We start from the raw sequence: 26,432 nt of genomic DNA, 5'->3' as shown, positions 1-26,432 counted from the left end.
CTAATTTGTAGAATGGGGCATTTATGATATATCTATTTAATTAAGAATATATAAATTATGGTTAAACGTATCAGTGTCTGATTTCATGAACGGGAATGTGTTCAAGAGTGGGGGCAAGTAAACTAAGTGGCTGATTATTTGCGCCGAAAAACGGGGATTTGTGCGCCATTCTGCCCCCAAATCCCTATTTGTTAAACAGGGATTTGCGGGCAGAATGGCGCACAAATCCCTGTTTTTCGGCGCAAATAATTCCATGAATCAGCCCCTAAGTATGTGGCTATCCCCCTGAGTAGCAAGAAGAGCTCTTGCCCAAAGAAAGTTTCCAATTATAATGTTGGGCAATTGAGATTATAATGTGTTAGACAATCTTTGATGTGGGGTGGGTTATCATAATACTTAAGGATTGACCCACAGGGTAATGGATTCAGATGTAGAGATGCAGAACATTAAGCAACTAACCAGAGAGACATGAAATGATATGATATGGCATTTATAACCCGCCTATACACAAGTGGTTCAAGGCGCGACAAGGCAAGGGAGGGGGAACAGAGGAAAGGGAGTGATCCTACTAGGCCAAGTTTCATTCAGATCACGCTAGTGCATGGGAAGGCGGGAAGGGGAAAGTGCAGGGGGAGGGGACAGTGCAGTACAAGGGATAAAAAAGAATAAATAACAATAAGTAAAATACGGCCAGCAGGTGGCAAGTGCAAGTGTAAGTGCAGACAACAGGTGTCAAGTGCTGGTAGTGGGACTGTAAGAATACAGAAACAGTCCTCAAGTGCGAGGGCTGCCAGGAAGGCAGTGCAGGTGTGTGTGACTAGTGGGGGAGAGACCTGGGCCCGAGATCAGAGGGTGGCCAGGTAACCAGTGCAGTTTCAGCCAGGCGGTCAGCAGGGGAGAGAAGGAGAAAAAGCAGAAGCAAAGAGAAAGGTTTTGAGGTGCTTCTGGAACCGGAGATGATTCTCCTCAAGTTTCAGCGAGGCAGGGGGGCTGTTCCAGAGGGAGGCCCCAGCCAAAGAAAGAGATCTACCATCCACTTGTTGCTTGGACAAGCGACTGACCCTGAGGGAGTTGGAGCAGATGAGCGAAGAGCTCGAGAAGAAAGATATTTAGGAAGAGAGAGTTGAAGTTATTGAGGGCCCAGACCTCAGAAGGCCTTGTGGACAGTGCAGAGGGTTTTGAACTTAATCCTTGCCGCCACTGGGAGTCAGTGCAGAGATTTCAGTCCTGGAGAGATACGATCCATGGGCTTGAGGCCAAGGACAAGTCTTGCAGTCCTGTTCTGGATGGGATGCAGAGGGCAGAGAGTAGAAGCAGGCAGATTTAGAAAGAGGCTGTTGCAGTAGTCCAGCCTAGAGAGAAACAGAGCTCTGCAGACAGTGAGCCTCTGGGGGAAGGAGAGGAACGGAAGAATGCCTCTGAGGAGGTGCAGCTGGTAGTGTGACTTCTCAGAGGTTTGAGGAGAGAAGGAGAGTGTGGAGTCGAAGATGACTCCCGGGTTTTTAGCCTCACAGGTGGGAGCAGGAAGAGGGCCAAGAGAGGCCGGCCAGAGATTGACAGGAAAGTGATCACTTAACAGAAATGATACCAAGTATTGGGAAAGGAAAATGTATCCATGATCCAGATTGGAACTAAATAAACTCCACCACCTTGCTACTGGCGCAAGCCAAGAAGAAAGCTACTTTTTTATTCCTAGCTTGCAGATTGTCAAAGGCTATGCAGAGATCGGAAGGGCCACTATCAAAGAGGAACAGAGAAACGCTTAACTGAGAGATCCCCACAGTCTAACCTAGTGGCCCTGAGCCCCATTTTCCTGTTGCAGCTACAGCCTTGCCAAAAGTAAGTACAGTGAAAAAGTAAATACATGGGGCAAGAAACTCTTCGCCTTTTTCAAAGTCCACTCAATAAGTGTGTACATTTCTTTAACAGATGGACTAGAATACATCAATAGTAGAATTTAAGGACCATTTAAGGGTCAATCTACAGAAAACAGTGTATAGGTAAGCAATTGTGACTAGCAGGTGAATGGAAGACAACCAAATTATGACCATTATTAAAACATAAAAAACAGCAAATATACTGTTTCTGGATCTGATTGAGACTTTCGATTTCACATCGTTTTTGGGATGATAACGATTAGACAAACTAGCACAATTTTACTATATGTCATGGTTTCAAATAGTGATGAGTGGTGAATTTTAAGCGTGTGGGGTGCCAATGATTTCCCTGAATTGTCCCAGGAACCAAAAACATAATTTGAAAAAGTAAGCACATTGATATTCTCTCAGTAAAATTATATGGTGCATCCATTTATATTTTGAATATGCGGCAGGGTATTTAACTCTAGAATAATAATTCATAACCTAATTCCACGTCTATTGCAGAAGAACTTTTGACCAGTAAAAACTACAGTCAAATGAATGTCTTGGGAACATCTCTTTTTTATAGTGGTTAGAGGACTGGAGGAAGAGACTTGTGTGTGGAACAAAAGCTAAGAAACTTGAGGTCTGATTCAGGTTTTATTTTCGCTTGTTCTTGTGGCTGTTAAATGTAAAATGTCACTAGAAGCGGAAGCTTTACATTATCCTGCATGTCAGTAAGCATCATAGAAGGTAATGGCCCTCATTCATGGTGCTAATGGCGCTATTAGCACCATGACTAGCACCAATACCGGTACCGCCACCGACGTGGTGGTATGGGGACCTCAGAATAGGGCACAAAGGAATTACCGGCACCAGTGTCCTTACCGGTGCCCGGTATCCCTTTGCGCCCGGGTCGTAATGACCCCCAATGTGTTTAGATCATAAGTAATTATTCTCACACAATATTGATGCTCACTTTAGACTTTTACGTCTCTTAAAAATGTGGTTTTAGTGAATTACCAACATTAAGTTACCATTGCATTCTCAATGACAGCGCAAATGTTGCAAGACAATTTGAAACCAGCAAAGAAATTGCACTGCTTCTTAATCAGAGCAAAGATTAATTCATGTCATTTCAAAGAACGTCTTGATTTATATTGGGATGATGTAATCTCCATTCTATGTGGCATATTCACTCAAAGTAAACAAAAAGCAGGGTGAACTCCTGCTATCGGTGGTAGCTGGGGTAATATATATTAACAAACATAAAGGTTTATCACCAAAAATTATTACTAGTCTTTATGTTAATCTAATTTCCTATATGCGGGTATCTAAACCAATTGTCCCGCTTATCACCGTCCTAGTATGACACTCAAAAGAGAGATATTTAATGTTTTCATTGTTGAAATGGCAACAGTCCATCCACAATATAATGCATAACCAATCAATTCAAGATAAAGAATTGAGTACATGGCATCAAACAAAGGGACAGACCTTGAGAAATTAAAACATAAATGTAGCAAAGAGTTAAAGCAGATGGAAGACCCAAAAGGTGCGTTGGCCTTGTTATTGACATAGATTGCTAGATACCAAAAAAGTTTGGGTAAAGATGAAACAAGTAGAAGGCAGTGAAGGTAATAAGAATCAGGGATCATTAAAATACAAAGCAGTTGTTCCCTTATTTGCCGTCCCAAATGTCAGACAATTTGTACAGTAATGATTGATAATAGACCAAATGAATCTTTCAGTTGGTTATTAGTTCATGTGTAATCACTTTCTCTTGGCATCACCATGGATGCCCTTATATATTCATTTTTTAAATTGTTATAATGCTTTATAGTGTCTGCCAACTCATCACGATGATGTCTAAGGAATCCTAGTGTGAAAGCTGAATCCCCAGTTGTTTCACGTTTCAGCCGCAGAGATGGTAGGCAAACTACCTTACTCAGGGCATGTTCGAAGACCGTGTAGAAACATATGTATACACTTAAGTGTCATAATAGTTGGTGACCTAAAGCAAATGAAGAAACCTCTGGGGTGCCCACATGTGCTTACCCTAAACGTGTACTCCAGGCAGTCTCCCCTCTGGGCAGCTGTGGGCGGAAGCAGAAATGGTATTGCACAAAATTCAGAAAGAAACACCCCACAATTGAATCATCTCGAAAGGGTTCCCTGTGTAGATGAGGCAAACGGTCCTGAGACCTGGGGGAAGTGTAAAGAAAGGTATGATGTAAGAGAATAGTTAAACAATGATTATGGTATCACCCACTTGATAGTAACCCAATGGGTAAAATAATTGTTGCCCATATCCAGAGCGTGTAATGGCCTTTATTGGGCATGCCAATCTAAAAGTGCACAGTGTCATGCAGAAGAAAGGGAGGCCATGCTATGATTCAAGGTGTCCCAGCCATTTTTGGGCATTAGCGTACATATCATCACAGCTACCACCAATGTTAAGGCTTCACCCTGCCTTCTGGTTACTACTGTAGCAACCCTGGTTCCTTTGGGTTATACAATTGGGCCACATAATTGGAGACATACTCATTTGTCTCTCTCACTTTTATAGACAATCGTCCAAGACTAACTTCCTGGGGGACGGTGGTGTGGTACATGACCTGATATTGCACACTACCATATACACCAGTACAATTACTGTTCTTTGTATAAGCATGGCAGAAAATGCAACCCTGAGTTACACTGAGCAACAACTCTCAGACATTCTCGGGGTCCCTCCTTCTTCGATTCTTCAGGTACAGGTACAGGTACAGGCCCTGGTATCGTATCTCTCCAGCTCTGAAATCACTCCTTTGGCTCCCAGTGGATGCAAGAATTATTACATTCAAAACTCTGCATCTGTTACGCTCACCTTGCTCCCACAGAGGCGTCGATCTGGACTGGACTGCTGCAACCTCCACCAATGTGACGCGTAGGGCCGAGATGATGGACTGGACTGGCCCACCTAGCTTCGTTTGCTTGGCCCGTTGGAATATTCTTCTGCAAGTGGAGAAAGGGAATTAACCACCCGTGGAGTTGAACGTAAATCCCCCCTCCCCGTTGTTCTCCCCACTGATCACCTTGGATGTCCCCTCTGATAGTCTCACCTGATGATTTGAAAAGATGAGCTCTCCATCCTGCATTGAGCGCAGGGACGCGTAGGTAACCATTTGCTTCACTGGCTCGAAGGAATTGGTGAGTTCCAGGACAATATTGACTCCGATATTCCCAGCAAGATGCCGTAAGTATGTAGTTCGTAAGAGTTCAAATGTCTGACTTTCACTCTTGTCCGATTCCTTGCAGGTTAACGCTTACCTTACTGAAGAGTTCCTCGTGGCAACCGGTAATGTTCTGGTAAGGATTTGTATTATCCAACACAGTTCGATAAAATAATGTCCATATGTAACCTGTTGCTTTCTCCCTTATTCAGGCGCTGAGAGAAATATGAAGTCTCGGGGAATAATGCCTCTGGTGGTAAAATCAGGTAAGTCTTTTGTGGTGAGGAGGGTTCCCCTTGTTAGTCCCTTGTTTCACCTTGCTGTCCTATTGTTTCCCCTTAGGTGCCGGGGTTCGGCTAGGAGGCAGTGGAAGTTGCGCCGACCCGTGAAGAAGAATAGTACCTCCGGTGGTAAAATCAGGTAAGTCTATGGGGGGTATTCCTCTGTGTATTCCCTTGGCTCACCTTGCTGTTCTTGTCTTCTCCTTAGGTGCCGGAGTGCGGCGGGAACATGCAGGAGGATGCGGTAAAATGTGAAGATGCTGCGAAGGCCAGTGAGTTCAGCGCGGTGCTGCAGCAGGCGAGGCGACGCGCATAAAATAACTTCTTTCTTCCAGCTCGAAGGCGCAATGAATCGGGAATTCAGGTAAGGATCAAAGGTATTGCTCTTATTCTAATCTTTTCTCCTTCTTTCTCCCTTTTTCTAGGAGCTCCAAACTCGAGGCGGGGGTGGCAGAAGACTGGATGCAGACTTGCAGGCACGGTGAGCGTTACGCTGCTGGATGCAGAATAACGCGAAGCGTGTGCTGCTCTTCGGGCGTGGTTTAAATAGCCTCCAAAGTAGTCCCAGGTAAGTATTCCTCCCTAGCCCCGCCCGAGTAAAAAAATAGTCCCTAGGTAAAATAGTCCCTTCCAAGCCTCTTTTGGCTTGGAGCTCTTGCAGCATGGTCTGCATCAAGTAAGTTTGCAGCATGGTCTGCATCAGGTAAGTTTTAATCTATGAGCCTATGGCGCCAGGACTGACTCTCCATATGAGCCTGGCGCCATAGGCGCCAGGACTGCACCCAAATAGCCCCTAGCAGGGGTTGTTGGGCTTGCTTGGGGTAACTTGATGCCTGCTTCTGGGGTTGCTGGACTTGGTCTGGGTAGGCATCATGACAATTGTCCAGAAGGCTTTCTGGGGCCTTGGTCCAGAATACCTTCAGCTATTCCTCCGCAAATACCTCCCCTCTCGAGCCCTTCGCTCCTCTACCTTAAACTCCCTCAGGGTCAGCCGTTTTTTAAAGAAATGAGCTGTGGGTAGATCTCTGTCTGCGGCTGGGGCCTCCCTCTGGAACAGCCTCCCTGCCAATCCAAAACTCGAGGAGAACCAGCTCCGGTTCCGGAAGCACCTCAAGACCATCCTCTTTGCTTCTGCCATCGTTCCCCCTCTCCCCTGCTGATTTGTTCTCTCTTGGCACTGTACACCTGGCCACCCTCTGTCTTCCGGGCCCAGGTACCTGCTCACCACGACCCTCCCGCACTGCCCCCGGGACACCGCTTGCAATGGGGTCTGTATCGGTACCCATACATTCCCCCTTTGTTCTTCCTGCACTTATCAGACTTACCCTGTCTGCTTCCTTAAACCTAGCACTTGCCTAGCTGGCTGCACTACCACTGTTGCCTCTTATTTATGTATTTTATTGTTATTTATTCTGTTTCTCCTTTGCTCTGCACTTTCCACTTCTCCCCCCTTCCATGCACTTTTCCCCTCCCTCTCTCCCATGCACTTACGTGTTCTCAATGTCACTGGGCCTAGTAAGATCGTCGTTTTAATTTTTATTTTTTATTTTTTTTGGTTCTCCCCTGCTCCCCTCCCTTGCCATGTCACGCTCTGAAACACCTGCGTATGAGCGCGATATAAATAAAATATCAATTCAATTCAATTCAACTCAATACTAATCGAACCGTTTCCACTTCTAACACAAGTGACGAGCTTCTTAAATGAAAAAAATAAATGTTTCAGGATTGAGCTCCATGGACATTTCTTATTGGAATATTTGAAGGTCAACATTATACTGTCAGGCCTAATTGTCACAAATGAACCCTGATTCTTCTTAGATGACAAAACATATACCACAAACTTCAGTCACATAGCAACCAAGTGTAGCCATGACTTGATGGTCTTTACCGGGGAAAGGCGGCCTGACTACCATCTCTGCCACCTAAACGTAAAACAACTGGGGAGTCAGCTTTCCCACAAGGATACCCCAGACATCCTCGTGATGCCAAACGCAGCCTATGAAGCTTTTTAACAATTTGAAAAATGAATATATAAGGGCATCCTTGGTGATTACACATGAACTAATGACCAAATTAAAAATGTATTGGTAATGCCTAGTTGCTTGGTAAGTAAAGCATGTATATAATTGATTAACGCATCATGCGACACACTGCTGCACCCCACAACTCTCAGTAAAAGAGGACAGTCGTTGAGACATCTCTTAAGTGAAAAGAGAACAAAAAGAGTATAACACAGCACACATCTGGGCAGGTAACCCTATCAAGTGGGTGTTAGGTGTTCTCAAGTTCAGGCTATGCTGCATGGACCATTCAGTTGTGATACTGCAGTACACCCATGCCACAGTTTTCCTTGTCAGAGTGGCATGTAGCTTGATATAGTGAGTCAAATCCTTGAATTACCCATCCACCGTTACCTGCACCCAGAGTCACCATTCCCAACTGATGTGATAGTTGGGCTGAGGGATGTGGGAATGGGCTTGAGGAACCAACTGGTATTGAAGAACTTCAACTAAGCCGCGTTACATGCTATGTCTGCAAAATACATGGCACATTGTGCATGAATAATTAAACTGTGTTTTCCTACAGGTTTCTGCAAAACCTTGACATAAATCGTGATTTCAGAGTTGGTGCACCCACACGAGTGTATCACGTGCCTCAACATATTAACATCAGATGTCCAACAGACAGGTTAGAATGTATGACCTATATTGCTTTGATAAACTACATTTTAACCACATATGGCTCCTACAAATCAGAACTAATCTAATTCCCTGGGAATATGTCTCTGAAAGCATTTCAGTCCTGGCACCTGTGGTGAAGCCCTTTCTGGTCCATGTGAGACATTGCCTGATCGGACTTTGTTCACGTGTGTTGCTAGGTGATGAGGACTTTCTTCACTTGTGTTGGTAGGTGATAGAGCTTGAGTATATGATTAGCAAAGCTGCACAAGCCTCCAATGTGGAGGCCACTTAATTAAAGGCTCCAAACACCCCTCCTTAGTGCCATATCTGCATGTGGAGCTGCCTGCATGACATTCACAGGATAGCGTGCCTTCTCTCCATCGCCTCAACTGTCATAGTGCTCTGAATGCATTTTACAGTTTAGCTGTCCGGCCCTCTAGCCTTCACCACACAGTGGCATGCATTGAACTATTCTATATCATGATATTCAAATTGTGAACCAGCATTTTCCTGATCCCCTGCAATGACATGTCCATCCCTATTTATGGGGAAGCAAAATCCTTTTTGGAGAACCATGGATGCGTGGGCATATGATACTCATACAGTTTAAACATGCAAGGGTTGCAATTGAACTGGAGGCAGAGTGTTATTGCTGCTGCTCTTTCTTAGTGGTAGACCATCCTTATATGCAGGTTAGACGGGCCAAGAGTCACACTCATTGCCCTTTCCTGTTGTTGCCTTTGTCCCCTCCATAATGGTCATCCTCCTCAAGGGGTGACATGTCCTTGAAAGGCCCAGGCTCTCTCTGCAGTAGAATGTTTTCCAGATCTGCAGCCCCCGTATTTGCAGTTGGACATGTTGCTCTCCTCATAACACATTCTTAAAGGATGCTCATGCTCTGACAACATATACATATGTCTCACTGTATGTGACTGGTTTGTTCACTGCATAGTAAAACCTTACTGATGTTATGGTTTAAAAACTTTCATGTCCACTACACACTCTTTGTCCACTCTTTTGTACAACCACCTTGTCCACTTTCAGTCCTCCCTACAGAGTCCATCTTCATGTTTTCTCCTTCCTACTGTTCCCTCCCATTTCCGGTTCCCTCTATTTCCCCACCACCACTAATACTAATTACACCCAACACCTTTTTTTAAATCCCTCCTCTCCGCTACTTCCATGTTCCTTTTCAGCTAACACTGTACAGATGTAAAGAAGAGTACAATGGGCCTCATTATGACTCCGGTGGTAGCCGTGCCGGTAAAAACAGCAGGCTGCCGCCAGAGTCATTTTTTTTTGGTGATCCCTACGGCAGGCGCCGGAAAAAAAAACTCCCCATTCCCATTCGAGTCCATTTGGACTCAATGACAATGGGGAGGACGGATGCACCGGCACTGTGCGCAACAGGGCTGGTGCATCCGTCATGGTCTGCGAGCGGGTGCCGTTCCGCCCGCCAGGTCAGACCTGGCGGGTGGAAAGGCACCTGCTCGCAGAACTCGGAGTATGCTGGTTCGGTAACAACGGTGCCGGTAGCTTACCGGCACCGTTGCTACCGCGACCGGCACACTCCTAATGAAGCCTGTCCCATTAACAGAAGTCTCCGGAAAAGAGAATGACAGTTAAGACACTTCAAAATTTGAAGTCATACATAAAAGATCCTCACCATTTATATAGCTTCATCAATGTACACAGCAATGTAAATATAATATTTACAAACTTTTTGCAACCCACATTGAGAAACTTTCTTTTAAAAATCGCTTCACTTACCGGATAGAAAACTGCCAATATTGGTTAGAAGAAAATTACCCACCTGAGCAATACATTCTACAAGAGGATGCCTAACATATATAAAACCAACCAACAATTGTCTCTGAAGCCCTATATTACTACCACATATGCATGAAATATTTAATTACAAATGCAGGATGTGTACAGTGGCAAAAAACCATTCAAAACTGTACTTCAGTTAGGTTAAGCGCTTTCACGCAAATTAAGTAATACTAAAATACTAACAAACTCATTAAAGAAAGTCTGACACTCCGTGTCACTAGCTCTCTTCATAGTTCCTTCACTAATAATCAACGTAGATACACCTTATTTGCCTATCTCCACTCATTCCTGCATGTACTTGTAACCATATACCTTCATTTTGTGAAGAAGCCTTTCCTCTTTTTTCCTCTTTTGAAAATATCTAATATTGTCTGCACTTTTAATGAAAAGAAACAATTATGCATGTCTGCTGGTGCCTTTCTTCCCTTCAACTCCTCTTCTTTCTCCTCTGACGCTACTAGTTAAACAAATACATACATATGTAAAGTTCTGTCATCACTCATGCCACCACAGAATGTACCCTCCATACAGGCTTGTAAACCCAAGTTATAGACTCAAGCAAATGAGAAACCGATATGTAGGATTATCACTCACATAACAGCTCATAATGTTCATACATTGTGTGTGATTACTCTGTTAATACCCCTATCTGGATGATAACCTTTCACCTCTCCATCCCCTTCCATGCTACCTTCTCGTGTATGTCCATCTCTACCCATTCCTTCTTTTGCTTCTAACCTCATACCTTCATTTCATGAAGAGGTGTTTCCTCTCTCTTTATCCTTTTTTAAACATCACACATTGCCCACACTTTTATTGTCTTTTTGAAAATACTAAGAAATGCCTGATGGTACCTTTCTTCCCATCAAGTCCTCTTCATTCTCATCTGCCACTACTAGCTAATAAAGGTAACCCCATATGTATACCCAGCACTCACATAAGAACTGATAATACTCACACACGGTGGGTAATTACCCCATTTATACCCAAATATGAATGACAATCCTAAACCTCTCCCTACACTCCTTTGAGATTTTACATTGCCCAAACCTTTATCATTATTTAATATACACAGATACATTTCTGCTGGTACCTTTCTTTTCTCATCAGCTTCCCTTCTTTGCCCTCTGATCCTACTAGCTATGATATCCATCTCTATATCTAAATATATAAAGCAGAAAATGTTAGTGTGTTTCTTATACAATTCCACACTGTTCCATCAATCTGCGCCACATTTTGCATGTTTACCTGTTAGGACCCGCCAGAAATTATTGGCTACATGACATTTGGACATCCCACCCTTTCCCCAGATTTAAGCCCCTTCATACATGAGACGGTTGTCTCAACTTGGTGAAACATCAATGTGGTAATACAAGGTTTGGACAAAGCTCATTGTAAGCATCTCAACGTGAGGAACAAAACTGAAAACCAAGTTTCAAGGCCCTATGATGCACCATTTCTGTAGTGCTCGCTGATGCATTTCGAGTTAAAAAAGCTCTTCACCAGAGACTGTCATCTACATAAAAAGATACATATAAAGCATTTACAATGTTGTTCTGTAAAGGTACAATAATGGCACAATATGACAACCAGATAGACAGACGCTACATTGAATATCAATTCAGTAATTAAAATAACCAGCGGTCCACTAATTGTGGTTAGCAAATTAAAGAAACCAAATTTAAAAGAACAGAGATAAAACCTAATCAGTCCCTTCATATCATATATTGATAAGCAGAATAGCCCACCAAACTGCAATCTCTGTGGGACAAGTGAACCACCACCAGCGACTCCCTCACATGTATAGCCACTCTTGTTGACCATCATCAATAAGTTCCACATTCACCCTTTAATAGTGCAACAGTACACAATGAACCTAAAAGTACCCTAGAAAAGATAGTCCATACGTCCTGTGCTCAATACAAACTTCATAACCTAAATAGAGAAACATAAACAAAAGAATAGGTTTCTACCGCAATTAAGCTTAAGCAACCATTCAACAAAAAAGGAACACACAAGGCAGACCATCAGTGTTGGCTGACACAGTGATTGAGTTTAAAAGTCCCACGAGACATGGGAACCTACATATTGCTGCCTGTGCCATGTAGGTAGGACTACTATAAGAGGAAATACTGACAATGGTAGTTCCCAGGTTTACCATGTGTGCATTTCCCCACCAATATCTTATCAAAATTAAACATACCAAAGTCACTCTGTTGTTCAAAGTATTACTAATCCAGTGAATATTTGATAGTGTGATGGAATAATGAAAGGTCCCAACACCATATTGACTGATGTTCTAAGTTTATCCTCTAATTAATCAATGTCACAGCTAATGCCATCACTGATGGCCTCTAATAAAAACCACCTGTAGATGCATTAACACCAAGATAATGTTGATATATAATACAACTCAAAATATACATCCGTGTAACACAAAATCAATTTATAATTTTCAGAATCACTGTCCTATGCTACCATAACTTGTGATGTCAGTGATAATAAAGAAATAGAAAGCAATTGGAAAATTGGTTTCAGTAATTCACCTCACCCGCAAATGGCAGTAGCCTGCCAGGGTTTATTTTTTTAACTCATGTTATAGGAGTTAGTCAATCTTCACATTTTCAAGGACTAGGACCCCTAACCTACATTGCAGTTCCAGAGTATAGAATTTTAAGAAATCATAGATTAAATGTAATTCCATATACCTGTCAGACAAATATGTTAAAGAGTTCTCTACATGCTAATTTCTTCAATTATATAAATATATATCCTGCTTGATTCAATGTATTTAATGATATCCACTAAGGTAGATGTATCATATTAAGGACGTATTCCAATGTAATACACAGTATCTTATCCTATTCATAACTAATCCATCACAAAAAAACAATTAAAAGTAATGCCTCCTTCATCCCCTTAGGGGACGTGGTATCTAATTTATAAATCCAAAAGGCTTCTCAAAGAAGCATCTTCTGGTCCATGTTTCCACCCCTGTAATACACTTTCACCTTCTCTAACACAACAAATTGCATTTGTGCCACTGAATGCCTATGATGTACAAAGTGTCTTGCTACAGGTGAGTTCATATTAGCATTCCTGATATAACTTTCATGTTCATTCCAGGGGTTCTTAACCTTACGAGTTGTCATCCCAACATGCATTATTCGGCATGGGCAATGTATACCATAAACTCCATTATTTGTGTCACAACTTGCATAATGTTGCATATAGATCTTTTCACCTGTTTATGGTTGATAAATATGATCACCTTTAATTAATTTATTGTAGTTTCCACCTGATAAGCACATAACCTGTGCAGAGGGTGAAAACTTGCTGCATGCAACATGTTGTTTCTATCTGTTGGTTTTCGGTAAATAGTAGTATGTAACTCATTGTTCCACCATTGAATTAGAACATCCAAAAACTGGCTGCCTTCATTACAGATATCTGAAGTAAATGTAATGTGTGGATGTATAGTACTCAAGAAATCAACAAACTGATGAAATCCCATTGATCCTGACCAAATACTAAACACATCATCAATATAACGACCTCACATCTTTAGTTTATTTAACCATAGCACATTTCTCAACACATATGTTGTTTCAAAATAACTCATAAATGTGTTAGCGTAACTGGGGGAAATGGGTGCCCCCATTGTTGTCCCTGATGTTGGAAGAATGAATCTATTGTCAAACTGAAAATAAATGCTATAGATTACTAAATGTTATAAATGGACTCTTAAAAAATCTTCATTAAAAATAAGGCTCTCTGCTGCAACGATTCCTTCAAAATGAGTGATTTAGGTGTAGAGGCTGGGTACATCCAATGTAAAGGTTATATCCATGGTTGAAACCAATGGTGTTAACTCTTTTGAAACATTCAAAACATGTTTTTTTGTCTTTGATATATGTATGTATGTATGTATGTATGTATGGTGATTGGTAAATTGCAACAAAGACCTGGAGGCATCAAGGTGCTGAGGAGGAAGGAAAAACAGAGAGGAGAAGGAGAACAACCTGCATTAAAACAACAGTGTAAAGAAGGGGAAGGCATTCCACAAAGACGGAGCTAACACCAAAAAGGCTCTTCCTCCCGCCCAAGAACGTTGGAAGTGGGGAACCACCAGCAGAGGCTGGTTGGATGAGCGGAGAAGTCTCATTGGTTTATACAGAGAGAGCTTTGCTTGGATGAATTCATCTCCAACAGAGTGAATAGCACGGTGGACTGTGCATAAGATCTTAAAATTCACTCGAGATATGATTGGCAGCCAGTGAAGGCATTGAAAAGGGTTATAGGAGTGAGACAGTCTAGGGGCACTGAGAGCAAGCCTGGTTGCCGCATTCTGGAGGATCTCGAGGCATTGGAGAAGCGCATTAGGCTGGCCAAGGTAAATGCTGTTGCAATAATCAATTGCACCCATGATAGAAGCAGTCACAATTTTGACCCTGGAATACTTGGGGAGAAAATGAAGCACCTTCTTCAGTGTTTTCAGTTTAGCAAAGCCGCTCTGGCAGACCGCCGAGATTTGTGCTTCTCTCGAGCCAGATGCCATGACCTTAATGCCAAGGCTATTAACTACCAAGGAGTGTTTCGGGAAGGGTCCAAAACAAGCTGGCCAATAGTCTGAAGTCCAATTTGGAGTGCTGGGCACCTGGTCGACCACTAATACCTCAGTCTTATCCCCGTTTAGCTTCAGCCAGTTTTTCGACATCCACAGACCCACCACTGAGAGACATCATTTCAAGAGTTCAGCAAACTTTTCATGGGAGCATTAAGATGAAAGAAAATCTTTATGTCATCTGCATATATAAAAAAGTGTATGCCAAAGCTAGAGATGAGTTTAGCCAACACTACCATGTACAGATTAAAAAAAACTATGGGAGAGCGCAGAGCCCTGCAGCACTCCACAATCGAACAGCATTGAGGGTGGGGGTGTAAAGGGGGAGACATGCTACCTGGGTGCGATCAGCCAGGAAAGAAGAGAACCACTTCAGAGGAGCTCCCGAAATACCAGCATCTACGAGACACTGCAAAAGTCTTTGATGATCAATAGTGTCAAAGGCTGCAGAGAGATCGAGCAGAATAAGAATGCCCATCTCCCCACGGTCCAGTGACATTGCAATGTCATTGTGAAGTGCAATCATTACTGATTCCATGCCCATCCCCGATCGAAAACCAACCTGAAGTGGGTGGAGAATACTATTGGCCTCAAGGCTGAAAGCTGAGGGGTGACAATAGACTTCAGTAGCTTCGCCACGGCCGGACGGAGAGAGATTAGATGCTAGTTTTCGGCCACTGCCAGGTCATGATTGGATTTTTTTAGTGATGGTGAGACCACCGCATGTTTCAGGGGCTGAGCAATGAATCCAGTGGCACACAAGTAATGTAGTGCCTTAAGCAATGGAACCAAATTTGTAGATGGATCCTGAAGAATGTAAAGAGGAATAGGGTCAGCAGGGGAAGACGATTTCAATTTAGATAGAGCATCCTCAACCAAAGTTTCAGAGACAGTCAAATAGTGGAAAGTACTAGTGCAAGGTTTCACCAGATAAGTCAGGAGACTGATAGTGCTCATGAGAGTGGGTCTCTCCACGCAAATCTTCTCCCGTATAGAGCGAATTTTCTCTTGGAAGAAGGAAGCAATGTGATCGCAATGAGCTTCAGTGCAGATGAATCTGACTTTTGTACAATAGGTTAGAGACACTAGTCAATATAATGTCCCAAGGGCTCAAGTAACCCATTGGTACTGGCCACAATAGGACATCCAAGAGGTTTTTCCAAGTCCTTGTGAATCTTCGAAAGAATGTAGAAAATCCTGATAAGTGGTAACAGTATGCAGGGAAGGCCTCTTTTCATTTGGCTCCTGTGTCCAACTAGGAGGTGTTGCCTGGAGGCTTGGTGGACCTCCGCCTCCTTTACCTGAAATATTGTGGGCCCCACTAAGTGCCTGATAAGTGCTAGCATTCAGTAGGGAAGGCTGCTTTTCGTTTGGCTCCTGTGTCCAGCTTGGAGGTGTTTCCTGGAGGCTAGTTACAGCTCCTCATCCTTTACCTGAAATATCACGGGTCCCGCAAAGCGGGCCGCAAAATGCCTGATACATGATAGCAGTTTGCAGGGAAGGTTGCTTTTTGTTTGGCTCCTTTGTCCAGCTTAGAGGTGTTGCCTGGAGGCTTGTTGGAGCTCTGCCTCCTTTACCTGAAATATTGCGTGTCCTGCAAAGCTGCACACAAAGTGACTGAAAAACCTAGCAGTCTACAGTCCACGGGCTGTGTGTTTGTGTTTTGTCAGATTACCTGGTTAATCTTAGCAAACTCTGCTGGCATGTTTTCAGCCTGAAAAATCTGTGAGCAAGAATCGAAAGCACTACAATACTTGACTCTTGGCAGGTGGTGTAATTCTCACTTAAAAATAGCATGTTCTGCTGCCTAATCCTGATTAAAGGAAAAATTATTGTAATTACTTAAATTGCCTTGCACTACATAACGCCACTGAAACCTGAAGCACCTGGAGCATGAAGGTCCTAGTTACTTTTATTATTGAAATCACCTTGAGGTTATAGGGCGTACATTTGTCTTTCAGAATTTCCTGTATAACTTGACCTACTGAGTGATTACTTATTTTCTACTTCATATGCCTGCTGCACGAGGAGGTGTCAATTGAGATATGCCAATGATATGGGCAGGACTCAGATGGCTGATACTAGCCGAAATTTCAAAAACAGAGTTTACAGATAGCTATGTGTTAATGCGAATCCACATAGAATTGCTGCTGTAGTAGAAGCAAGTAAAGCAGAATCCTCATGTAGACCTGAGCAACGTAGAATTACCTATTTTCTTAAGCCAATTGCACCCAAATAAACACTTATTAACGCTAAAACAGCACTAGAAGAATGATATCTCACTGTGACTGAATTATCAATGTCGGATCCAATTGATAAGTCCCTGCTAAATTTAGTTCTCGAGCTGCAACGTGATTCAATTGTTTGCCCACTTGAGATAACTGAAGCAGACAAAATTATTGAATATCTGAATCATGAAAACATTATTGGCAAGATCAGTAGTAATAACTCTAATCTTTCAAAGTCATCTGATTTGGTCCAGACTTCAGAAAACCTTTATGCATCTTCCCCAATAAGGATTCATCATATAGTTCCTATGATTCATCAATGGAAAAACCTCCTTTGGACTCTGAATCCTTATTAATTCTAAAAGCATAATTTACACTTTGCAACACAATGTATAAAGAGCAACCGATTTTAAAAACTGGTCTACTGAAGGTTGTTGATGCAGTACTGACAACTAATCCTAATGTAGGAAATTCCTTGGCTACAGAAACTAGGGCATATCGTGCAGAGGAAGAAAGATCACATGGATGGATAGATCAAAGGAATCATCTATGAACTCATAAAAAAATGGTTTTATCACTGGTTTTGAGGAAAGCCCAAATCCAACAAATGACTTGACAAGGGGGCTGAACAAAAAAAACGGCGAAAAATTGTCAAGAGCTGACGCTCGACCAAATGAAGCTGCCTTAATGCCAAGTGGCGAAATACAATGCGGGAAAAGAAATGTAGCAATAATTGCAAATATGCCAAAAACCGTTGCTAATGTGGCACATCCAATATCATCAAATAGTCCCACTCCCGGGCCGCAAGTGAATCCTATTAAATATGTCATCTTTGTCAATTCAAAGGGCACTTTAAATGCTTGTATTACTCCAAAGGATACAGAACAATTATCAAAACAAGTTCCCAGTTTAAGAAAAGACATCACTGAGGAACACTATCAAAAGGAGATAATAACCCATGAGCAATCTCACCAAGTGGTGTAGAAACATGAACTGGCCACCCCAAATCAGTATTTACAAGCCAATTATTCTGAATTGCACTTACATAATGACAAGATAGAAATCATTTAACAATGTGCTAGTCTTGACAATGTATTTCTAAATCGTGAACTCATTTTAAACATTTTCATAGCATCCCACATTTGCACCTTGTATCGTCAAGTGATTTGGCTCTGGTGGAGATCCCTGGCTCATCTTTGGAGACAATCTGGGCGAGAGTACAATTTATATCACCAGTTATTAATGTCTAATAATCTGGAATTCTTAAAATTGGATTTTGAGATCAAACAAGCAAATTAATTTTTGCATAAGTCTATCATTAAAACAACACAGGAGGGTTATGATCCCAAAGAAACTGAAAATCTCATTGTTAAATTAGCATCTGTATTAGGTGAGATTGCTGCTACAGCAGAACAAAAAAAACAGAGGAAACCAAAGGGACAACACAAACCAGTTTGCATGACCAAGCAATATTAACACATTAGGGCAACTATCTCTAGTATCATGGAATACTAGAGGATATAGTTATTTTACCAAAAATCCATACGGTCAATGCTTATTGTTATATTCTGATATCTTCAGTATTCAGGAAAAATGGCTAATTTCTGAATTTAGTCTCAGTGGTTTTAATATTATCAAAAGAAAGGCATGATCAAATACGATTTGTAGCCCCTCTGGAGGGTTTATAATGGGAGTACAAAATACCCACTCCATTAAGGAGTATGGGCCGGATTTCACAGTTGAGAATGTCCAAGCAGGAGGATTTTGATTATCAATGTCTATGCTCCCCAGGTACAACTGATTCTCAACAAAAAATAATCTCTTAGGTTGAATTTATTGTCAACCAATAGCTACTTATGAAACCACTAGGTGCCTATATTATAGGTGGTGGCTTTAACTTTCAGAGATATCCCACTAAATCTATAAACAAAGAGAAGGATAATAAGTACCATTTTCATAAGAACGGTGATGAAATTATATCCCTAAACTTTGACAATGAAGAAAATGTTGGAAACTACGTGCATAATCCATGGGAGATTTTGATTGATAGTTTAATGCTTAGACAACTATGGGCCTCATTACGAGTCCAGTGGTAACCCTGCTGGTGCTTCTGGTGAGTTGCCGCCGGGCTCGTGCCATTTTACCGGCATCTAGCTTGCCAGTGGCACCTGGACATTACAAGTCCCGTCGGACCGGCAAGCTTAGTGCTGGTAAATGTTAGTCCCCATTCCTGTGGAGTTCTATAGGACTCCACGGGAATGGGTTCATTGAAGCACCAGCACTGTTACTAAGGGTGCCTCTGCTTCCGTGTTCTGTCTGCCCATTGTGGTGGCTGCGCCCGGCAAATTCAGACCTGTCGAACGCATCAGCTCAGACAGGCAGACTCAGAATGTGGCAGTGCAGAAACAAGGGTGCCGTTAATGTTACCGGCACCCTTGTTTCCGGACTGCCACTATTGTAATGAGGCCCTATATCTAGATAAAGATACAGATATGCTGCCTTTTTATACTTGGTCAAATCGGATCCACAGATCGTGGATAGATTACATATTTGCAGAAAATGATATGTTCAAGGACATCACTAGTTTTAAAGTCATTAATAATACACATAGTGACCATGCAGCATTAAACATTTGCTTTAATTGGAAAACTAAAAAGCCACATCATTTGATCTCTGGAGCATACACAACAAATAAAGCTGCTAACAGATTGATATGGTCTGACCAAAATGTAAAATGTTGAAATGCTGGAAGTTTTTGGGGTATGGTAACCATCTTTAAAAGGTTGATTTTCAAGTCTCTCATGATAGAATTAATGATGTACTTAATTCAATGAGATTGTTGTCACAGCTAGGATTCATGATTCGGCAATTGCACATAGGAAAATATATTTAGAAATAACTTCACCGAATTAAAGAAATCTGTTCTCTCAGAACTTAAAATGTGAGAATCTCTGAAGAAGCTTCGCACAGGATATAGAAATTGGATAAGATCACACAAATGTTCTATGGCCAATGTACAAGGGCAAATTATGAAAAATGCTATGCATAGCCTTGTCTCTTGCAAAATTTGGCATATCTTTAAACAGCATAGTACTCCAATAGATGGGAACATTTAAATTAATCCTATTTCCACTGACTCATGGATTAAATATGTGCAAGAGCTATACATGAAAAACTCTGTGATAGAGGAACGTATATTTAATAGAATTATCCCTGAAATTTGATAAAACAGAGAATGTTTAGTTATCAGTGTAGAAGACATAGAGGAAGTTAAGGCACTCTAGGGTGCCCTGACCAGGTAGCAAACATTGTTTTTAAGTATAATCCACATGCTTGGGCAATTGTTACTGAAAAGCTTTTTAGGCAAGTGATTCTTACTGGCATAGTACTGAATAGCTGGAAGAAGTCCATGTTGGTCCCAATACACAAAAAAAGGCTATAGATTAAATCCTGCGAAATTACAGCCATGACCGATTCCTTGGAGAAAATCTTCTGCCATTTTTTATTGAAATATGTAAATAATTGGTTTATCAACAAAAAGATTCTAAATAGACAGCAGACAGGTTTTCTTAAAAGAACAAGTACCCTAGCGAATCTATGGAATTTATCATATCTAATTCGGGCAGCATATTTTTTAAAAGAACCATTATATTTATGCTTTGTGGATTATTCTAAAGACTTTAAATGGGTAAACAGAACTAGATTGTGGGAAAAACTATATCTAAGATTTATAAGATCGGTCACCATAATATTAGTTGGCTATGCCATGCTGATGATACAGTTATCATCAATTGAACCCCAATTGGGCTTCAACAGAGTCTGGCTGCCTTCAATGAATATTCCAAAATAAATGAACCATCCCTAAACTTAAAAAAAAAAAAACTCAAATCATGATTACAAATGGAAAAAAGTGTAAATGTAGGCATTTTAAATGGAAATTGATGAAATTTAAATTGACATAGTCAAAAATTATGCTTACTTGGGCATTCCATTATTTGACTCATTAGACTTAAACTATTGACTGCGACAGCAAAAATAAAAGTAAATAGGAAGTTTAATGCTATACGCGTGTTTATTTTGAATTGCCGCAGATACACTCTTGAGGGCCTACTTAAGATGTATTGCACATGTATTGTACCCTGTGCCTGTATGGTCCTGAGACTCTTCTTGATAGTGCATCTTCATGGATCAAGACCCTGAAAGGTAAACCTTGGCATGCCCTAGGTATCTCTCCTTCCATCCCTGTTCAGGCCATTTGCATGGAAGTAGGATTGTTCTCAATGCAATCTCGTTTAAGATTACGCCTACGTATACACTACCTACAAATGCTTAAACAGAAAAATAAGGATGTTCCTCCATACTTTGAGCATGATTTAATCCTACAAAATGAATCCTGCTCGGTAATTAGGGAATGGTTAGAAGATATATTACAATTCCACAAAGAGATAGGATTTAAGCCAAATGTCCCTATTCACATTGGACTTGATATTAAGGAACTTAAAGCTAAGGCTGAACAGTGGAATGGAATAGGTAACATTAAACACCTTTCAAATAATTCAACTGTTTTGACATATATCACTCACGGCTTTACTATTAGAACTCGGTTTAATTATATGTGTAAAGTTCGTAATTCAAAAGTACAACGATTCATAATGAGGGTTTGCTTTGATCAATTACCAACTAATTAGCGTAGAGGAGCTTGGTTAAAGATTCCTTACACCCACAAAAATTGACATATTTGCAAGTCAAATGTTGAGACTAGTTGTCATTTACTGACATCATGTCTGAAACTGGAATCTTATTATGAGAAAGGATATAAAGACTTATTAGTTAATAGCCATTTTAAGAGTGATCAACTTTGGTCGCACATTATTTCTCGGGAAAATACTCAGTGAAACTATGGCACTTATATATGGCAGATCTTTTTGAAAATTGAATTTCTTTCTGTACAAACAACTTAAATATCTGTAACATTAAATATATTCCATTTTCTTCTCTTTTATCCAATAACATTTATTATGTATAATTATATATACTATATATGTTTTATAGGTTAATTTTATTTGACCAATAGACCTAATCAAACATAATTTAAAAAATAATCTAGAAAAGAGGAATAATAGGGTGACTATTGTATAGAAACCTCTTATTTTTTGTCACCAAAATCCCCTCTTTCTCAAATTCTTCTTTCAACAAATTCTCAATAGCCATTTTAAATTCATGGGTAGGATCTGAATACAATTCCTCTATAGGTTTGTTCATCTTGTAGCTATTTCATTCATTCATTTAATCCTCTCTACTCATGATAACAAAGGCTCCTCCTTTATCATCTGGTTTAATAACTATTGCAGGTTCTGCAAATAGATCCTTAATAACTTTGATCGGATTTCTCGACAAATTTCCCTTGCGAGTTGTAAAGGATAATTTGAGCATGTACTGTAGAACAAGCTTTTCAAATGTATACACCAGGGGGTTACTCATTTAAGGACAACATGTACTTTTAGGTGACCATTAGTTGTCCTCGGATTCATCAAAAGCTTCAAAAGGATTCCTCTCACAGAAAATGTTCAATTTAACGTTCTGCATAAATGTAATACATTAATCTTCTCATTAAACAATGTAGTGGAATATCTAGGTACAAATGATAGTCCCATTTTTAGGGTATCACATTGAACAATGACCTTTTCTTCAACGGAATCCGAGCGCTTGGATGATTTTTTCTTTCTTCTTTAGAAAAAAGACACCACACTTTGATTTTCAGCATGTGAACTGCCTGCTGTTCAATATATGGCAGATGGGGGGCAGGTGCAAGCGGATCTAGGTCACCTGGCCTAAGCCCCACCCACCTGGTGCCTTCCAGGTTATTGCTCTTTTCCCCACTTAGCAAGCCCCACCCACCTGGTGCCTTTCTGGTTGCTGCTCTTTTTCCCTTCTTAAGGAGCCCTCCAGTCTCTTTTTCCTTTGCAGATAGGGAGCAGGTGCAAGGGGATCTAGGTCTCCTGGCATATGCACCACCCACCTCCTTAGCCCTGGCTCGTCCTTCCTGCTCCTAACTCTTAGATCAAGGGCAATTCCTGTTTGGACCTGTTCAGACCAGGAGTACCCAGGATCCGAACCACTGCCCAGACAGCAGGTAAGCATGCACCAACATGTGTTTACTCCCGCTATCCCCACGGGCCATCCTCACCCTCTCTGGTCCCCCTCTGATGTTCTCTTGTGCCCACTACCCTTCTCGCACACAGGTGTTGCCTGTTTTGCTTGATTCTTCTACCCTGCTCGCCGCCCTCCAGCCTACTTCTGCAGGAGTCTGTCCTGATACATTCTGGTTTCTCGATCACAGTCTTGTGGCCAATGCTGGATTTTACTTTTATGGACTTCATGGATTCACAGTCCGTCACCCTTTCGCAACTCTCATGCTGGACTTCCTTTGCTTCTTGCACTTATGGTGGCCCTGAATTTATGCTGTTCCCATCTTCATCTTGTATTCTGGCTTGCAACACTATGTATTACTACTGACTTCTGCAATTGTATTCGCTCTCCCCTCTTGCTTCTCCACTCTTTTTGACTGCTTACTCTCTGTTCTGTTCTCTCCTCCTCTCCCTTTCGCCCTTTTCCTATCTCCTCCCCCCCTCCCCTTACTTTCTTCTATGCACTTACTCTATCAGAACTGTCCCTGGACCTAGTATGACAGTAACCTCGCCTGTCTCCTCCCTCCTCCCCTTACTTTTTCCCCCCAGCTCACTCCCCCAGCACACACTCCAGCACTCTCTGAAATGTCATCAGGCCTAGTACGATAATCGCTTGTTTTGTTCCTCCCCTCTCTTTCTGCACCCCTCTCCCTCATGTTTTGTTTTTCTCCGGCTCTACCAGAAATGTTGTCAGGCCTAGTACAGTAGTTGCCTGTCTGTTTCCATTTCCGTCCCACTCTCCCCCTCCCTTCCTTATCTATGTCTTAGCTCTTGCATTATCTGAAACATCGTCAGGCCGAGTACAATAGTTAATTTCACATCCTTACTGTTAATGGCCTGTAAGAATGTCATTGTATTTTCCATTGTTCCCTGCCTTGCCTTGAAGTGCTTTGAAACACATTGTAAATATAAATGTTTAGAATTTCTCTGTATGGATTTAGGGCCTGATTTTCAAAAATGCTTTCAATGGGACATTCCCATGTTAAAACATTTTTGTAAATTAGGCCTTCAGTTACTTGTGCTTGGAGTCTCTTTTCCAGTAGATACTCTGTACGAAAATGAGTCATTGTGGTAGATGAGCTTTGTTGTGATCCTTTAAACTGAAATTGTTTAACGTGGTAATATTCTTGCCACGCGTCAACAATGTCTAATTTATAATCTAAAGAATCCCTTTTGAGTTTGCACAACTTTTTTGTTCTAATTCAACTCTCCATTTCCTGTTAATCTAATTCAAGGTTTTATCTAAATCCTCCTTAGACAATAAAACCTTTAGTGTGTCTCTTATCCCAGCAAAATCTCCTCTAGTTTAGAACTGGATTTGTCCACTTCTTCTATAGTGAGTAATATTAGATCTAATGAATATTTGTTGACTGTATTCCTCCACTTCTCCTCAAAGTCTTTGTTCACTTTGCACAGCGTAGACTCAAGCTGGATCCTCAGGCCCCTCAGAATCTTTTTTGATTTGTAGTATTCAATTATCTGTGTATCAATCTTTCTAAAGAGCTAGATATATTTTCTGCTTTCTCTGTTATATTAAAAATGGGCTGTGTTTCTTGAATGAGACCAAGTATCCTATTGACCTCATTTTATGTAACTACTAGGGTTTGCGCATTATGTTCAGTCAAGCCATTCATTTTCTAAAATTACATTATCAGAGGAGGGAGCTAGGGGCTTGAAATGTAACAGGATAGAGTGCAAAAAGGTGGGCTGTCCCTGCTCACCTTTCTCATACTATAATAATACATTGGATATATTATTAACTGAGGTAATTAGATGTGGGTGTGCCACCAAACAGCTGAACCGACAGAACAAAGGATTAAATAAAACTACAACGAAGTGGCCTTATCACACACGCAGTCTGGACAATTGCTGCACACTGCCCTAAAGTGTTACTGAACGATAGGTAATGGTATGTTATGTTACCCAGTATGTTATTCTGTGCCATCACCACCGTAGTAGTAGTCTTACAGCACCTAACCTTGTCCGAGCAGCAGTGTATTGTGACCCTACGAGGGTGTCGTCAGGATGTGGTCTGTTGCTATAAAAGAAAGGTTGGGGCTATAGGAGGTGATAGAAAAGGGGGATTAACTAGTGGACAAAACAACTTAGTGGGAGGAAAACACATGAGGTTTTGAAGAGGGATCATGGGTGTGTTAGCTGGGATGTGTATTTCCTAGCTGTTATTCGTTTTAGATAGGCATGAGAGAAGGTTTAAGGAAAATTGAGTCTTTTTTACAGGCAAGACTTAACTGTGATGGCAGTATCTTGAACAGACGATACCTGGTGCTGAATATGGTTGGTGTGTGATTGCCTGATGTACTTGAAAGGTGCTAAAGCAGGCCCTTGTGATGTGGAGGCTTTCACCAGATATGATAGATGGCAGAAGGAGGACCGATGCAGAACTTTAGTCCAATGTGAGCTGGTTATAAGTCAGTTTAACGTTAAGGTGACTGATCTCTATAGAGAAAGTTTGTAATGTCCTTGATAATACAGGAATGTTTAAAGTCTCAGAGTTTATTTGGCTCATGATATGAAAAAATATCCATAATTCAAAGCAACCTATAGGTCACTGGAGGGATAAGGAGAGCAATAAGCTGCAACGCATGTTGATGCCAATAAGTCAGCTAATTTACAATAGCATTAGTGTACACAGAACATGGAACATTCTTAGAAATCTAATTATAACTAGCTAAAGAAAGGTTAAACTAAAAAAGGTGGGGGCAAGGACAAGGAAACGCACTCTTATCCCAAAACCACAATATATGGGGGAGAGCAAAGGTGTATTGCTAAATGCAGCACTTCTCTGCAATTTAACAGAACCTGTAGAAGTATATCAACTGTCCAATTCCCATTAATTCACAGCACTATGAAGGTGGCATACATGTTAGTAAAGCGCTGCAAAACACACAAACATCCTTCTGCTCCTTATCTCCAACTCGATATTCAATGGTCAGATCTTTATTAAAATCAAGATTGTAAACATCCAGATGAGCATTTGCATCAGTTTCAATCTTACACTATATTGCATGTTAGTATATTGAAATAGCACCAAATCAAGGCGACCCTGCTAGCCCTGGCTCCCCAACGGTTAGCCAGCACACAAAAACACTACAGTCAAATCCAAGCCTCATTCACATCTTCCAAGCAGCGTCTCACTATCATTGCATCTACACCCTACACCCCACCCCTACAGAATTATTAAGTCCCTCAGAAACAGAGAGCAAAGAGATGTCACTCAACAATGCATGCATACATTTTAATTGTGCCATTCACCTTGAATTGCACCCAAATCAATACAATGCATGCCATCAGGAGGGCAATGAATGGTAAACTTTCCCAAATAACTGAAGACTAGAATAGAGAACGCACTGGAAATCTCTCCCGGATTCGGACCTTATCAGTCTGCATTGTCTATTAAAATTTCAACAAATACCTTTTCAAACGCTGCACATTCAAAGTAAATGAAAACACTGCAATGATTTGTAATAGCAAGAAAGCAAACACCAAGTATAGGTGTGCATAC

This window comes from Ambystoma mexicanum, chromosome 6p, assembly GCF_040938575.1.
Source record: "Ambystoma mexicanum isolate Mex_15411 chromosome 6p, UKY_AmexF1_1, whole genome shotgun sequence".
Taxonomy (NCBI): Eukaryota; Metazoa; Chordata; class Amphibia; order Caudata; family Ambystomatidae; genus Ambystoma; species Ambystoma mexicanum.
This window is presented reverse-complemented; position numbering follows the sequence as displayed.